Here is a 9,248-nt window from a genome sequence, read left to right on the forward strand (position 1 = left end):
AACAAAGAGAAATTTATTTTCTCACAATCTAGTAGGCTAGAAGTCCAAATTCAGGGCATTGGCTCCAGGGGAAGGCCTTCTCTCTCCATTGGCTCTAGAGGAAGGTCCCTGTCTTCAGTCTTCCCCTGGTCTAGAAGCTTCTCCACGCAAAAACCCCGAGTCCACAAGACACACTTTGCTCCCAGCACTGCTTTCTTGGTGGTATGAGGTCCCTCCTCTCTGCTTGCTTCCTTTTCCTTTTATCTCTTGTAAGATAAAAGGTGGTGCAGGCCACACTCCAGGGAAACTCCCTTTACATTGGATCAGGGATATGACCTTAGTAAGGTTGTTACAATCCCATCCTAATCCTCTTTAACATAAAATTACAATCACAAAGTGGAGGACAACCATACAGTACTGGGAATCATGGCCCAGCCAAACTGATACACACATTTTTGGGGGACATAATTCAATCCATGACAACAGCCTAATGCTTTTAACCACTGTGCCACCAGGGTACCTCCCAATATTTCTGAGTATTTTAGGAGGAGGGACACTCATTTCCACGTTCCTTCTTGCTCTGAATTCTTGTTCCCAGTGTGGTTCTCAATCCCCACTCATATTCCCTCTCCTGTAACTGCTGTCCTTTCTCTTCCTCAGTTTACCCCAAACATGGGCCACCATAGAACTGCCATCAACACAAGGCTCTTAAGTGTAACAAGGTCTTAACTAAATTTTGACTAAAATAGAGGACGATTTCAACCAACTGCAAGAAATAACTCTGATTTGAATGTCAGACTTCATTTTCCCTAAAAACACATCAACCACTTCCTATCAGAGGGTCTTTTTCTTCCTCAGGCTCTGACTTGTCACCAGGTGGCCAGTCCTGTTCGGTGTTCAAGGATTTTCTCCATTCTCCTCCCTCCTCTGACTTCCAGAAATCCTGTCCTTCTCTCATCACTAGTGGGCAATCTAAACATTTGTTACTTTATTCTGAAGATCAGTTTAGTTTCTCAAACTCCATCCTAGACTAGTTGTTGGTTCCTTACATAACTAAACACAAGCTCTCTTCCCCTGAAATTAATCATATCACTGTCTTGGAATGTTAATGCAATGGCTGTGGTCATCTTTTTAAATAGCTTTTTTTTTTTTTTCTTTCCATGACAGCAGCAATGAATGTGTGGAAGACAATTAAATAATCTGATCCTTAGTTTCCACATGGTTGTTATGAAGATTAAATGTAAAAGCCCAACATAATGCTTGCCAACTGGTGGCTGCTGATATCATTAGCCACTGGGAATTTCCATTGGAAAGGATAATTAAAAATGGCACCACTTGAGAAGTATTAGCCGATATTCACAGCCAGGAGCCAGCGTGTGCAGCTGAAGCTGAGGGTACCATGCTTTAGCACCAGGGACTGCATTCCCAGATCCCCCGGATGCCAAATTTTCTGGCAAATACATAGCTAGAAATATTAGGCAAATCCTCACATACTAGAGCTAAAAATAGCCTCCCCCACGAACAGCAACGGATGGTGTTCTATTTTGCATATGTTGTTTACTTCTTTCTCTCAAGGGGAGAACAGAGCTGGACAGGGGCCCAGCTATGTGCTACACGCTTCTGCAATCCATTGCCTGCCATCATATATCTGCTCTGAGAATAAATCACAGTCACAGTTTTACAAGGATTTGAATTTCCCTGAGAAACAAAAGTTGGTCTATAGATAATCTGCAAATAATTTCAGCTACCAGATAAGCTAATGTCAATGAGAAAGCTTCTCTTAGGGGCCAATTTTAAGGCAACTACTATGGGATAAACTTAAGTCAGGTCCCCTCTGCCTACCCCTTGTTCTTAGATTAGCTTCAGAATCAAAGTGATCCAAGGCTTCCTCTAGACAAAGATCTCTCCTCTCCTCCCCTCCCCTCTCCTCTCTTCTCTCTTTCCTGTCTGTGTCTACTCTCTGTCCCCCTTTTTCTCTCTCATATCCTACTCTTCCTACTCTTATAGACCTTCCCCTGAAACCATAACCCAAGTATCTCATCTAAAAATGAGATAGCCTGAGTGTTTTTGACTTTGTGGTACATGTATTGTGCACCAGCTATGTGCTGGGCCCTCTGCTACACGCTTTACATTCATAATCTCAATTATTCTCCCAACAACACAATGAGATAGACATTATGCCCATTTTAAAATAGAAAACTAAGGAGTCCCTGGGTGGCACAAATGGTTAAGTGCTCAACTACTAGTCAAAAGGTTGATGGTTCAAACCCACTCAGGGGCCGTGGAAGACAGAGCTGGCAATCTGCTTTCAAAAGATCAAAAACACGAAAACCCTATGGAGCACAGTTCTACTCTGTGCACACGGAATCTTCATGAGCCAGAATCCATTCGATGACAACTAACAACATAGCCTAGCCAAGTTAATACATAAAATCGACCTTCACAGACCTATATTAAGACAGAAAATTGACACTCAGAGAAGGTAAGACACTTCAAAATAGTCATATAATTAATGAGTGAATAGACAGGATTCGAATCCTTTCAAACATCAAGTTTCACAAGTTCTACACAAACTACTTTCTCTCTGTGTGAGACCATAAACGTACCATCAGAATCCTAGAGCTGGAAGAGGTCATCCTGTTTAGCCATGCCTTCGGTGTGAAATATTTCCAAATACATACATTTCCACCAAACAGGGTACAATGTGGCATCCCTGTGGAATGTGGTTATAGTCCACTAATTTGGCTAATTTGATAAAGCATAAGGCAGTATGGTAATGTGCAGGCATTTAATATATTTTGAGCCATAGAACCACCTCAGCAATGGAGTAATTATTCCCAGCCTTTGCTCTTTCCAGTTCAGCCTACATCATGGTGTCCTTAACTATGCTAATCCCAACTCCTATTACGGCATTTCTTTCCTTAAAAACTCTCTATCTTTCATCTTCTGGTGTGTCTGTGCCACTGCTTGGTATTCAAGGCCCTGAACAATCTGGCCCCAATGTAATGTTTCAGCTTCATCTTCTACCAGGCCCTCATACCAGACTGTCCTCCAGTCAAGCAAAACCACTCAAATGTTCCCCTCGCATGCTCTGAGCCGTTGTTCTGCAACTTAAAATGCCCTAGTTCAGGGCAAAAGTTGAAAGTAAGTTTCTCTGCAATATAAATTATTAGAAATTGTGAAGCTATCCACTGGTGATTTAAAGAGGGGTGGGCTCTGGAAACTAGTACAAAGAAAAGAGTAAAGAGAAATCTCCAGAAATTTGAAGGCCCTGCACAAGTGACTGTAGCTTCTCTATCCAACATAGACTCAAGTTACTCTTCCCCTTGCTAACTATGTTCCCATTAGCTTTCTTTCCGCTCCTAGAACACATCAAACTTTTTTCCACCTCAGGGCCTTTGCACCTTCCCCTCTGCCTGGAATTCAGTTCCCTACTAATATTCACAGGGTTGACTCTTTCTCATCATTCAGGTCTCAGCTGAAATCTTCCTTGATGGAGATACTTGTCCTGACTACTGTAACTGGTGAGACATCTCCTTCCAGATTTTGTTCCAATCCTAACTCCTTGTGATGGTTAAGACTGTATGTCAACTTGGCTGGGCCATGATTTTCAGTGTTTAAATGTGATTGCCCCCATGATGGGATCTGCTGTGAGTGGCCAATCAGTTGAAAGAAGTTTCCTTGGACATCTGGCCTGCATTGAACATAAGTGGACATTCTGGCTTTTGCCTGCTCTGGATCCTGCAGCTGGTTCCTGTTTGTCTGACCTCTGGTCCTTGGGACTTGAGCTAGCAGCTTACCAGCTGATCTTGCGATTCATCGATCTTCATAGCCTGTGAGCCAGAGTCCTGCTCTCCGACCTGCCAATCTTGTGTTCGCCAGCTGCTGTAGCTACATGAATCAGGAAAAGCCTCTATCCTGATCCAAGGACTTGGGACATTCTAGCCTCTACAACTGTGTGAGTCGTTTCCTTGAAATAAATCTATTTACATATTTATACACTTTACTGGTTTTGCTTCTCTAGAGAACCCAGTCTAAGACACTCCTGTTTTATTTTTTCCTTTCTTAGCATTTACCGTATTTGGTAAATATTTGTATTTGTTGCTTTTCTTAGTTTTTATCTAACTCTCCCACTGGACTAAAAGCTCCATGAGGTCATGAATCATGGCTGTTGTGGTCATCTAACACAGCTCACAGTAAACATTCAATAGCTATTTGTTATCCCTGAAACCTATGTTCTTTCCCCTACATAACACTGTCACAGTCTAATTAGGGAGACATAAGTGAAACAGAGAATTACATTGATCCCTTTAGTATACACTGTCCAACTGCTTGGTTTACACATTTAAAACATTTTCATCAGTATATAATGTTTTATATAAAATGCTGTATGGTCCAGTAATTGTTTTGCTCATTTTCCCCTTCATGTTATTGAGGGCAATGAATGTCTCAGAATGATTTGAAAATACAAATAATTAAATAGTATTGGTATTGGTATAAAAGCAAAGCTTAAACCTTGATCTTGTATTTTTTTTTCAATCTGATATTTTATTGAGGATTAAGAAAACGGCAGGTGAAAAGATGCTCAACATCATTAGCAGTGGAAATGCAAATCAAAACCACAATGAGATACCACTTCACAACCAGTAGGTTGACTATAAAAGAAAAATAACAAGTGCTGGTGAGGATGCGGAGAAATTAGAGCCTCATACATTGCTGGTGGGAATGTGAAATGGTATAGCTGCAATGGGAAACAGTTTGGCGGCTCATCAATAATGTAAATTTAGAATTAGCATATGACCCAATAATGCCACTAGTAGATATATATCCAGAAGAATTGAAAATAGGAGTTCAAACAAAAACTTGTACATGAATGATCATAGAGGCATGATTTACAATAGCCAAAGGTAGAAACAACCCAAATGTCCATAAACTGATGAATGGATAAACAAAAGTTAGTATATTCATACAATGGAATATTATTAAGCCATAAAAAGGAATGAGATACTGATAACATGCTACAACATGAATGAACCTTGAAAACATTATGCTAAGTGAAAGAAGCCAAACACACAAAGCCACCTACTGTAAGATTTCACTTATATTAAATATCTAAAATAGGCAAATCCATAGAGGCAGAAAGCAGGTTAGTATTTGCCAGGGCCTGGAATAGGAGGAATAACCAGTGACTGCTTAAACAGTACGGGGTTTCCTTTAGGGTGATGAAAATGTTCTGGAACTAGATAGTGATGATAGTTGCACAACATTTGGAATGTAACTAAATGCCACTGAACTGTACACTTTAAAATGGTTAAAATGGTGAATATTATGTTATGTGTATTTTACTACAATTTTTAAAAACCTATCAGAAGAATTACTTATAATAACTGCTTTATTTATTTAGTAACCTATTTATCCAACGATAATTACCTTGAGGAAGAAATACATTCCCAGTGTAATGCAATAAATGCAAATTTGGAATTAAAAAAAAAAAAAAAGTACCCTCAGCCAGATGTTAAAGTGAGAGAACTGGGTCCCCATTTTTGTCATTAAACCTCTAGGCGTAACGATTGGCATAGTATAGTTATTTTTGGTTAGGATTAATATTTTGCGAAACTTACCAAATTAGTCAAGGTTTACTGGATTTGAATTTTTCAATAGATAATCATCCATGAAAAATATCCAAATAGTTTTAAAAGTATTATATCTATTTTCCTTGGAAGCTTTATGACAGTGATTCTTAGGCTTAATCTCACCCCTAATAGTTACATTTCAAATATTCATCTATTGCCACTAATTACCTGTTAATAAATGGTAAAGAATTAAAAACCCTTTTCAATCTGCACTTTACAGCCAAACAAAAGAACAGCCTGGGTAAATTCTTACTGTTCAGGGAACTGGTAACCAAAATTGTTTGGCATATCAAATTCAATATAGCAGCTAATTTTTATAGAAACAGATTTTCTTTCCCGACAATTTACAGGGACAAATACATTCCTCCTACCATTAGGGATAATTCTCTATATGAAATTTTCAGTAATTTCAGCTTCACACATTTATTAGGAAATATGATATTATTCCTGGAGTCAATACAATCAGTCGGAACAGAGATTCCAGGAAAAACACTGTACAGTTTAATGTTGGGAACTTTTCCACTATTTTTCTTATGGTTATTGCTTTTTGAACAAAAGTTCTGATTACCAATGAACCAAACCCGTTGCCATCAAGTCGATTCTGACTCATAGCAACCTTATAGGACAGAGCAGAACTGCCCCATAGGGTTTCCAAGGAGCGGCTGGTGGGTTTGAACTGCTAACCTTTCGGTTAACAGCTGAGCTCTTAACCACTACACCACAAGGGCTCCAATTCGGTATGAATTAGAATCAACTCAACTGCAACAGGTCTGGTTCTGACTACAGGACGTTTCAAATGTGTTCATTCAAATATTATTATCTGGTGGGAATGTGAAATGGTGTAGCTGCAATGGGAAAGTTTGGCAGTTCATCAATAGCATAAATATAGAAGTACCATATTACCCAATAATTCCACTACTAGGTATATACCCAAAAGAATTGAACATAGGAGTTCAACCAAAAACTTGTACATGAATGATCACAGAGGCAAGGTGGAATATATAGTGCATGGTGGGAATAGCAGTGACTTTCAAAGCTGGAAGATTCAGATTAAAATCCTTACTCTGTTTCTTTCTAGCTGGAAAATGATTCACTTAACTATGGTCCCTCATGATTCCAACCTATAAAATAGAAATGATAAAATAATCTGTCCTATCAACTTCACAAGGTTGCTTTGAAGATTAAAATGAGTTGGTGATTATGAAACTAAATTGTAAATAGTGATGAAGATGATGTTCATGAAGAAGGTGGCAACATCATAGCCCCTGCCCTCAGAGAACTGACAATCTATGAAGGCATTCACATTGCACCAAGAAGCACAAATTCCACCCATTCTCTCCTTGCTCTGGACTGAGAAGTTCTGCACCTCAAATAAAGAAAAGGTAACTTTCTAAATTAAAACTGGGGTAAATGTTAATGTGTGGATAATAAATAACAAAGAATTAAAATACAAAAGCTAAAATATTCATTTATGTTCCTATTTTATTCTGACTACTTCTACATACAAACACACACACACATATACGTGTGTGTGTATGTATAATCTTCTTTTCTTGGAGTTAATAATAATAATAGGAAATTTCCACCTTAATATTCAGGATAATTTTTAAATATACCATCCATGATAAAAACAAATTTTTGCAAATTTAATTGAAATTCAAAAAACTGATTGATTTTACACATTGTTTGAGATTGCCTCCATCCATTATAAGTTTGAAAATTTACCATTAGAAATGAATTCATTATACAGTATTTCTTGAAGGCAGTAAAATTATGTTTTTTTTTTTTGACTCTGCTATTTCTTTTCTGTAAATTGTTCTTTGCAGATATTTAGTTATAAGGATGTTCAACAATGCAGTTTATAATATCAAAAATCATAAATAATCTATATGTTCAGCAGATAACTGATCAGATAACTATGGTATTTCTGGGACTGAGATTCATATTTTTCTTCTTGTTCATACTCTTCTGTATGACCTACAAGAAACACCTATTAAAATGGCACTCTAGGCAGAAGCACCACGCCATCCCTCCACAGCGAAGATCCAAAAAACTAAGCCAAACAGAGAAAACAGCAATCCTGAAACCCTAAAACATCAAATGAAGAGATAAACAACTCAGCCAAGCACCAAAGGAGTGAGAAAACTGACAGAGAACAGAGAGCGAGGAGAGATTCATGCAGAGGTCCCCTATCAGTTAACGCAGCGTGGATCCGCCATCTTGGACTCAATATCAAAGATCAGCAAATACGGGGTATTAAAAAGCAGCTTCACGTAGCTTCCAGCAGGAGACAGAACAACTGGTGATTTGCGATATACGCTTTCCCACCCCCCACACTTCTTCACCCCCACTCAGCCTCCTCTGCTTCCTGCGGCCACAGTCTCTTGTCCAGGAAGCACCGGCTGCTTGGATTCCACCCACCCACACTGGCCGGATCTCTGAGTGCCATTTGTTGGCTGCTGGTGTTGCTTTTTTCCTGCTTCTTTTGATTTCCTCCTTACCTCTCACCAGCTCCCCCTCCTTTCACTCAAACACCTGGCTCCACATGCCATCTTTGCTTCTTCCTGAGGGGCTGCGGAGCTCTGGTAATTTGCGATATACGCTTCCCAACCCACGCCCTTCTTCACCCCCACTTGGCCTCCTCTGCTTCCAGCAGCCACAGTCTCTTGTCCGGGAAGCACCGGCCACTTGGATTCCACCCGCCCACACTGGGTAGCTCTCTGAGTGCCATTTGTTATTGCTTTATTTCCGTTTCTTTTGATTTCTTCCTTACCTCTCACCACCTCCCCCTCCTTTCGCTCAAATACCTGGCTCCGTGTGGCATCTTTGCTTCTTCCTGAGGGGTTGAGGAGCTCCGTTCGAGTGTGGAGCTGCTTCCCAGTTGAGACTACGGCACTAGTGGGATCCCGGGGCTTTTGTTTGTTTGTTTTGAATTGTTTGTGTGTTCCTTTTCCTTTTCTTGAGTTGGGAGCCCATCTTGGCAGGGAGGTGCTGTGCGGCTAGAAGCCTACACCCTTGGCTTGTGCAGACACACAGAGGGATCCCTGAGGGCATTATTTTTTGTGTTTTTTTTTTTTTTTTTCCTGTTTTTTGGGGGCTTTTCTTGTTCTTTTTTTTTTTTAAATTTGTTTTGTTTTCTTTTCTCAATTTTTCCCTTTTTGTCTTTCTTCATTACTCAGTTTCCCGGCTCTCTGTACCTTCCTTCTCTTTCTGTTCCCTGAATACGTAGCGCTGAATACCTCTACACCTTCTAGCCAGGCTGTACTGCAACACCTGAGAACAACTTCCCGTGACCTCATGGCTGCACCGGTGGGATCCCTGGGAGCTTTGCTGTTCTTTTTCCTTTCTGATTTTTATTTATTCATTCTTTTCTTTTTTTTCTTTTTCCTCTTCCCCTTTTTGTTTTTTTCCATTTCACAGCCTCTCATCTCTCCACTCCAACAGCAAGCTCCACCTAGCACTCATTTTTGTTTGTATGTTTTGGGCTCCTGTTCCTCTCTCCTCTCTCCCATATCCATCTTAGCTCCACACATAACAATCTGCCCCCTACATCCTGCCTACCTGCACCATGCACTTCACATCACACCACCAAGCAGCACAGGCACGGCCTACTGGAACCTGCCCTGCACTGATTAC

Source organism: Trichechus manatus, unplaced genomic scaffold, assembly GCF_000243295.1.
Source record: "Trichechus manatus latirostris isolate Lorelei unplaced genomic scaffold, TriManLat1.0 scaffold00032, whole genome shotgun sequence".
In the NCBI taxonomy this organism is placed as follows: Eukaryota; Metazoa; Chordata; class Mammalia; order Sirenia; family Trichechidae; genus Trichechus; species Trichechus manatus.